This window comes from Osmerus mordax, chromosome 19 (genome assembly GCF_038355195.1).
Source record: "Osmerus mordax isolate fOsmMor3 chromosome 19, fOsmMor3.pri, whole genome shotgun sequence".
In the NCBI taxonomy this organism is placed as follows: domain Eukaryota; kingdom Metazoa; phylum Chordata; class Actinopteri; order Osmeriformes; family Osmeridae; genus Osmerus; species Osmerus mordax.
Window position 1 is genome coordinate 4,273,413 of NC_090068.1, and position 9,638 is coordinate 4,283,050.

Below are 9,638 nucleotides of genomic sequence, written 5' to 3' on the forward strand. Positions count from 1 at the left end.
TGCACTTATTCTGGGAGTAGAACAGTACTTAGGAATGATTTGCAGGAACTGATGTTAGCTTCCTCCAGGAACACAATGACTCTTACTGAGGGACTTGTTGTTCTTGTTGGTTAGTTGTAACTGATTTAACTTCTTGTACTCGCTGTGAATTATATTATATTATTGTTGCTTGCTTTTTCCACAGGTACACTCTTGCACTTTTGAGGTTCATGTTGTTTAATTCGTAACTTGTTTAACTACATGCTCTTATGGTTCTCCCCATTGGCACTTATTTGCTTTTCACAATGTATGCTTCATGTTTGCCTACTCGCAATGTTTTGGGTCTCGTTGTTATGATCAGTGACCTATACTCTTTTGTAAAGCTCTCTCTTGGAAGTCGCTTTGGATAAAAGCGTCGGCTAAATGAATAAATGTAAATGTAAACTTCATCACACTACTCTTACTGAATAATAATAAGTAATAACTAATATATTACTTTTTCGAGTAACTCCCCCCAACACTGCTAGCAGACTGTGAAGGGGGTTCTGTTTCACAGCTAATAGTAGTTTCAGTCCAGGCATAGTGTGACTGAGGTGGTGGAGGCTAATAGGTCTACTGTATTCTCATTTGATATTGCAGCATGGGATCATCTGATGGTAATCTCTCATAGCACCACCGAACAGATAGATGCTGTGTTGAAATTGTGTCAGAGGTTTGGGGGAGTGGGGTTCCTCAAGGTGGATGGAGGGTGAGTTGGTGGGTAACACTAGCTAACTTGAGATTCCACAAGTTAGAATTTCTCTCTTTTTATTCTTTCTCTTGTTTAACTTTTACTGGTGTTGAATTCAATTCATTAGATTAGTGTATGTCGCTTTGGATAAAACTTGGAGATGGGTATAGCTCAGTGATAGAGCATAATTATGACTTGACATGTGCGTTGTGCACCCCCAGTGTCTGTCATAATAAAGCAGGCGTACTGTATCAGTCGTCCATCAGTACCCTGTCAGCCATCAACCCCACCATTACCTTCCTCTCCTCCTCTGTCTCTCTCATCCCTCTCTCTCTGTTTCTCGCTCTCTCTCTCTGTTTCTCTTCAGTGCTGTCTTGGCCATGCACTCTCTCTGACACATACTCTTACTCTCTTCCAATGTTTCGTCCTGTCAATCTTTCCCTATGACCTTTTTATCTCTCTCACACAATCAGATACACACACATACAGATAACTACACACACATACCTGTACACATACACAAGCTATAACACTCACTTTACATTTTCTGCTCTTGGTACCTGCTTTTATTTCCTATCCTCCCTCTTAGAGCCTATAATCTCCACAAATTAGATCTCTCTACTACTCTTTCTCTCACACTTACGCTCTCTTTCTCTCTCTCCCTGTCTCTATCTTTTCTACTCTGCCAGGACATTTGTCATCATATCTCATCATTTTGCCCAGGGTAGGAGCTGACTCTACTGTGCGAACTCACTCAGATAATTCCCTCTTCTCTTTCTTGTGTTTATTTCTTCTTCTCTTTTATTCCATCTCCCTTTTTTCCTCTGTAACATTGCTCACCTTTTCCGAACAATATCTGATTCCATCGCCTCAACCCCCAATGAAATTTCTTTCTCCTCTTCTTGCTGTGTTCTTTTGAGGTGGAGATCCTCCTGCCAGCCCCCCTTGTTGTCTCCCCTCCTGTCTGCCTGTCTGTCTGCCTGCCTGTCTGCCCTACTGTCTGCCTGTCTGTCTCCCTGTCTGTCTGCCCTCCTGTCTGTCTGCCTGTCTGCCCTCCTGTCTGTCTGCCTGTCTGCTTGTCTGTCTGCCTGTCTGGGTTAGTGTCAGCATACTCACTGGGCAGCACAGGGGCCAGTCTGGGGATTCAGCTACAGGAATCGTTAGTTTGGAGTTACAACTTATCTACAGTTGTGTGCATGTTTAGGCGTGGATTTTTACATAGGTGCTTTTTTCTTTTTGCAACATTGCATCAATTTCCTGAAGAAAGTGTGCTTTTGGGACCCTCCCATTTGTGAGAAGTCAACTTAGGCCTATATAAACTCTAATTCAGTCAGGTCTCTGCTTGATGGGTCTCACACCTTATTGTGTAACTTACTGTAGCATTGCTAGTCATATGTTGATAAGTAAGGGTCAAGATGTGGTCTGATTCTTCATCTCCTGAGGGCTTCTCCTCAGCTCCGGCTTCTACTCCTTGCTCACCTCTTACTCTTTCTCTCTCTGATTTACAATATACAAGCTGGAGTACGTAAGAGTTTAAACCTTCACTTTGTAATGTTTGCCTTGTAATTACATTTACATTTAGTCATTTAGCAGACGCTCTTATCCAGAGCGTCTTACAGTAAGTACAGGGACATTCCCCCGAGGCAAGTAGGGTGAAGTGCCTTGCCCAAGGACACAACGTCAGTTGGCATGACCGGGAATCGAACTGGCAACCTTCGGATTACTAGTCCGACTCCCTCACCGCTCAGCCACCTGACTCCCACACGTAATTGATTTCATTCATTTGCAATGTTATTAAATATCAATTTAATTTAACTTTACTTGGACCATTCTTGCGCTAACTTAACCCATAGAGTCAAATAACTGTAATTCAATTGGTATTGGTATCATTTGGTGAATATTAATGCATAGTTCAGTTTCCTCTCTTCCTTAAAAACGTAGGGGAATAGTTTTGGTTGTTTGACCAATATTTAACCCCCTACAGGCAGCTGAAGCTCTATAATGACGCCAGCCCTGCTGCCCACACATATTAACAGACTATGCTATTTGAAAAGCCCCACATTACTATAATTACAGAAGAGAAAACCCATTACATAAACTGTATTTTTTATACACGTTGCCCCCTGTAATTGTAGACCCTAGTCTGGGTTTCATTAGTCCTCTTTTCAGTCATTTTGAAATGAAAATGGCAGGCTAACAGTAATTAATCCGTGAGCCGTTATTAACGGGGCCGTGTGGTTTTTAAGAAGAAAGAAATTACTGAAAGTCCGCCAGTAAAGGCCATATGACACTAACCCATTAATCAAGTATTAAGGCTCAGGAGACAACTGTACTGTGGAGGCGGTTTAAGGGTTGTCACAGTGGAAGGTACATTGTGATAGTCTTCAATATCCTTCTGTATGTCCATTATAGTGGACATTGGTTTTGGGCTGCAATTTTGCATCCTTACTGACCCAGACTGAATTCTAATGGTAACTAATTCTAGTTATTTAATTAAGTTACAGATCTCTCAGGATGTCTTTAGAAGTCACAGGAGGTTATTAAGAAACTATTTTACTGTGAGGGGGGCATACATAATTTATCTGAATGTAAAAACAACAGTCGTTGACAGACCAGAGTGCAATTGCAGTCTTTTGGAAGTAATATTTTCTACGGAATTTAAAATATGTACTACTAGGAATATAAAGGGTCAAACTGCAGTGGATGTCTCTGAATACAAATGAACTTTTAAGTCATTTTAAAACACCTTGAAAAATGTAATTTGAAAGAGAGTACAGTTAAGTCTCCATTAATTATTGCCTCTGAGCGAAAGAGAAGGCAGGAGATCAAACTCCTTCTACTGTAAAATCACAAGGCAATTTCAAACCAGGCATGATACAAGCCTTGTCAAATGTCACAAAGTTTGAGTACTCTTTCAAGTTTTTCCTAGACAGAAGACTGAAGTTCTGGAATATGAAGGGAGATGTCGCTCTGAGTTGAAAATGGCAGCCGGTGAGCTGTCTTCCTGCTGACGTGGGCGGTGGTGACATCTGATGACGTGATATCCATATTGACAGACTGCTGCAAACTGTCTTTTTCATTAGCAGCTTGTCAGGGGCAATCAGTGTCTCCCTGTTGGTGGTCCAACGTCCATGCAGTGTGTGTTTGCCTATGGACCGTACTGTTTGTAGGTGTGACATTATGAAGGGCCTCAGAGTAGAGCACCTTCCTCTGGATAGTGTGTGTATAGACTGATACAGATGAGTCCTTGGCTTGTTCGGTAGTTCATTCATGACTTTTCAGGTAGAGTTATCTCTAGTCTCTCTAAATGTTTATAATGCAGAAAGAGAGTGAGAGGGCATCTTTTTTTTACATGGGAAAGGACCAGCAACACACAATTTGAACAAACTGCATGAAAGCTATGGTTCATGCAGCTGATTTTCAGCAACGTATTCTCAGGAAAACGTTTTCATTAGCATGTTCATGTTCATTAGCATGTTACTGAACTGTTACTGAACCCAAAGCACTTTAGTTGAGTCTTTATTCTACCTCCCTGCAAATTACAGTAAGTACATACCAAAATGGCACTCATGCCCACACACAAAAATTGTTCTCCTGTCCTCTACAGGGTAAGGAAAGATTTACTAGAATGCACTCGTTAAGGGCACACATTACATTTACATTTATTCATTTAGCAGATTTGGCATTTTGATGTGATCATCCACATTAATGATCAAAGTTTTATTACCGTAGTTAGCCCAAATATGTTTTTTGAATAACTAACGTTATGCCTACGTATGACAGAAACTGTAGTGGAAACTTTATTTTGTAATGTTTGGTGAGTTTTGGCACTTTTCAGTTAGAATTCGCCATGTTACAGAGCCAGACAAGACTTTGCGGACGGTCCGCACATTCTCACGTCTGCTCAAAACTTTCCGTGACGGCCCGCACATTCTCACGTCAAGTAAATCTTTATACATCACAAAGTGTGCGTGAAAACCAGCGTACGCAAGCTTTTTGTGCGTACGCAACGTTTATACATGAGGTCCCTGGACTGTACCTGAGGGGCTGACATCACTTGACAGGATGTGTGGGTTGGAGAATATTGGATGCACCCCTGAGGCAGACACATCTCCAACTTGGCCACCATTATGTCAGAATAGAAAGCGGCATAGAGAGTGGAATAATAACCATGCAATGGCCTCATATTTGTGAAATAGGGAGTCATATATGCTGTATTGTACCTGTATGATATGTATCTTGCCATTGCGCCTATTTGCATCATTTGAGCCAGGGCCAGAACTCGCTATTCATTGCAAATCTATGTGCTGTGTGTCCACATTTTTGTTAATCAACCTAGCAATGCTGAAATCATTCATGTGAAAAAAGATTGCCCTCAGAAAATGACCTAATGTATACAGTTATTTTTTTCAGCTTGATAACATGATTGTGGTTGTACTTGTAAGTCCTTGACATCTGACATGTATGGTTTCAGTTTTTCAGTGTGTGCAGGTAAGTCATTCCCTGTAATTCATAAACCGAATGCGGAAGATCCTACCAGGTCTCCTGGGGAGGCAAAGTGTCAGGCTCCGTCCTTGGACCCCTCCTCTTCTCCCTGTACACCACCTCACTTGGACCAATCATCACCTCCCATGGCTTCTCCTACCACTTCTACGCTGACGACACGCAGCTGTACCTGTCATTTCCGCCGACTGATCCGGGGATCTCAGTTAGGATCGAGGCCTGCCTCGCAGACATCTCCGCCTGGATGACCAAGCACCACCTCCAGCTGAACCTCGCCAAAACAGAACTTCTCATCATCCCGGCCAAACCCTCCATCTCCCACGATCTCTCAATCACCCTGGGATCTGCGACGGTGATCCCTTCATCCTCTGCCAGGAACCTCAGGGTTGCCATGGATGACGAGCTCTCCCTCACAGCCCACATTTCTGCAGTCTCCCGGTCGTGTAGATTCACTCTCTACAACATCTGGAAGATAAGGAGATACCTGTCTGAGCAGTCCATCCAGCTGCTAGTCCAAGCACTTGTCCTCTCAAAGTTGGACTACTGCAACTCGCTGCTCGCCGGTCTCCCAGCATGCGCAACCCGCCCTCTCCTGAGGATTCAGAACGCAGCAGCCCGCCTGGTCTTGAATCTACCCAGACGTTCTCATGTTACCCCATTCCTCATCTCCCTCCACTGGCTTCCCATCACGGCCCATATCAGATTCAAGACCCTGAGCGGTGAACGGGACTGGTGGGGACTGGTGGGTCCCACCGCTCTTGAGGGGTCCCACCGCTTGAACGGTTGTCAGAAGAAGACTGTAAGTGGTGGGTGGGGGGGTGTAAGGCTGGAGCATAGACTTGATGTAGTCGGGTGCAGTCCCGTTCACCGCTCGGAAGGTCAGTACCAGGGTCTTGAATCTGATACGGGCCGTGATGGGAAGCCAGTGGAGGGAGATGAGGAGCGGGGTAACATGGGAGCGTCTGGGTAGATTGAAGACCAGGCGGGCTGCCGCGTTCTGAATCCTCTGGAGAGGGCGGGTTGCACATGCTGGGAGACCGTGTTGCAGTAGTCCAACTTTGAGAGGACAAGTGCTTGGACTAGCAGCTGGGTGGAATGCTCAGACAGGTATCTCCTGATCTTCCGGATGTTGTAGAAGGTGAATCTACACGACCGGGAGACCGCAGCAATGTGGGCTGTGAGGGAGAGCTCATGGTCACCCCGAGGTTCCTGGCAGAGGATGAAGGGGTCACCGTCGCAGATCCCAGGGTGATTGAGAGATTGTGGGAGATGGAGGGTTTGGACGGGATTATGAGGAGTTCTGTTTTGGCGAGGTTCAGAGACTAAAAGGGTGATGATAGACAAACACAGATGACGTTGTCAGACTCTGGAGGGAAGGAGAGAGAGAGAGATAAAATCCTCACAGCAAAGATCTGGAGGTGATTACAGGGAGGCATGGTCCGCCGTTTATCTCCGTCAATGCAGAACACAGGGAGACAAGTACTTTAGAGCCCTCAATTGATTAGCAACACACGTAGCACAGTGCTAAAGAGGAGGGAAAAGATGAGTGTGAAGGTGTGGTGAAATGAGTGAGGTGAAATCTGATTTGGACCTGACCCAAGGTCAGATCCCTCTGACTGCTCTGGCGGTGTTGACTGGCGGGTGGCGTGTTGTTCTTTGACCCCGACACCTTTCTGATTCTGTAAGACAAAAGCAGTCATCATAATGTCCCACAGCAGGAAACCCAGCGTCGCTAATACAATTTGATCGGCACGCAAAATGGCATGACCTTTTCAGAGAGCGATTGTTTTCGGAGGCTGCCTCTGTGCATCTCCCCATCCCTATGTGAACTAGAACACAGTAGGTTTGCCCCTTTTTCTCTTTTCAAATGCGTTGCCTGATCTGGTCAGTTTACCTCCAGGTGAAGCATGTTGTGAAATTTGGGGATTGGAGTTTTTAGTGTGTTTGTGTGCAAGTGTTTATGTATTTTTTTTTCTTGAACTTTAGTTGAGGCAGATGTGTATAGATTTTCCTGCTGTGTTATTTTCTGTTGAGTGTCTTTGATGGGGTGGTTCGTGTTTGGTGCTGAGAGTGTGATATTGATCGAGGTCTTCACTCAAGGTGAGGGTCATCAGGGAAAAAGAGGGAGATGTTCAGAGGGTAGAAGGAGTGAGAGAACGGGGGCAGGAAGAAAGATGAGGGGAATGGGAGGCAATGAGTGTGTGAAATTGAGAAGAGTTCACAGAACGTCTGAGTCAGACTCACCCCCCCCCCACACACACACACACACACACACACACATAGATGTTAGGTGAACAAAGAAACCTTGCGGATCTCGACGAAAGGACTGGGTTCTCTGCACAGTAATGTCATAGCAGCCAAAAAATCAATCCTGGTTATTGTAACAGCTGCTATAAGTTATGTATGAATAACACAGAAGATAACTTAAAAGGATTACAATGACAGAGGCAGGCTGCTATACGGCTTGATTAATGTTTTACTTTTAAATTTCTGATCATCACTGGGCCAAGTTTTTAATTAGATTTCTGGCTTGTCTGTGGCCATGCATCAAGGGACCTGGGTGGTGTAGAGAGGATATCTAGGAAATATGAAAAGCACCAGGGACGAGATGACAGGTTGGGGCAGAAACAGAAAGGAACATAGATCCTCCATTTCAAGGTTTCCTTGTCAAGCCATTACCTTGTATGCTAGCAAGTGTGGTCAAGATCCCCTCCTTCCCACCTGTCAGGTGTGGCAACGAATGGAGCACCCCACGGTTTTGTCGCTGCCGGGTTGCCGTGGAAACAGAGAAAAGCAGAGGCAGTGTCAGGGTTGGGTAACAGCACTGATTAAAGCTGGCCGTCTCGGATAAGGAATCTATGAGATACACTGAGATTGATTAGAGAGATGACTGCCTGCTATTTGGTACCCTTACTCCAAAACAGGCATTTTTTGGAATATGATAATAATAAAAAAACATAAAACATAAAAAATATAGATAAATATATATACAAGTCTTCAATTTCTCTGCTCTGTATCACTGAATGTGAGAACTTTGGTCTCTCTCACTGAGACCCATTTTCCAGTTGTCACTGTCGATTTCCAGGCCGTGTAAATCTTCAAAAGGTCAAACACGTTTGCATTTATTATAGACCAAATATTAACACAATGGCCTTTTTATTTCTTATCATGTGATAACTGGTTGTGTTGACTGGAATTCATTGTAATATTGATTGTAAGGGGCAATGTGGCCTCGTTAGAGAGCAACGTAGATCACATCCACGTTTAGACAGGATGAGACTTAATAAATGCTGAGTTTCTACATGGGCTTCAGCAGACAGAACTTGCCCTTCACTACAGTATTCCACACTGCCTGTGCCTGCAGGGATTTGTCATAGAGTTAATCAGGCCTTGAATAATATACTGTTAGGGTCATGAACAGTACAGTTTATAACATGATATTATGTCTCTGTGTCAAGGTTGCACAAATTGTGACGCAAGTCTGTTTGTAACATCATGGTAATGTGCTGCTTTGGTCTTCTCACTTTATGGAATGTGAGAGATAAAATACACACAATGGGTCACAGAGGGACTCTGTGACAGAAGCCGGTGTGCTGTAAAAGAAATTGTCCACATTAAAGAACAGGACGTGTAGCCGATTTCATTGACCCATAAACGCAGTCTGCGGATGGCTGTAAAGAGCTGTCCGAAAAGTGATGAGTGTTCCTCCAGAAGGCCACGTCTAGTGGATTCTCCTTATCTGGACAGTTCTAATTCATTTCAGCCATCACTGTGCAAAGGAGATTACCCTATGACGTCCTATTGATTTACAGTAATGGCAACCCAGAGATGGGTAGTTTGAAATAGGAGACATGACCGCAAGCGGCAACAGACACTAGCCAATCAAGATAAAGCCAGGAGAAAGCACACATGTATTGTTTCTGTGGAAGCGCTGACAGTGAGAAATGAGGCAAAGATGGAGGCAAGAAGCACTGTAAGAGGGTTGTAATTCAATTACCCCAAACAATTACGGCTGCACCAAGCACATAGGCTATACATTTTATGTCCTCACCCCCTCCCCCTCCAACCCACAACTCGCCCCTCAAAAAAAGGTTCCAGTGACAATAATGAGCCTGTCTGTCAAGTCTATACGCTTGACATTCAATATGTTGAATTAAAGTAACAGTTTTTGGCTTCTTTTTTTTAAGATGAAAGGAAGCCTTGTTTTCACCCAAACCGATTAACTTTGTGCTCATCTTTCTAAAGAGCTGTTGCTCTGCAGCATTCATCTCTGCGCTGCTCCAGCTGAGGCTCTGAGGCAGATGACAAATCTGGGGGATGTGAGGAGGGCCCAGTGAAGCTGTACTAATTAAATTACCTGCCTCTTGTCTGTACGGCTGCCGTCGGCTACTGACACAGGGATTAGTCATGGGGGGGAAAAGGCCTC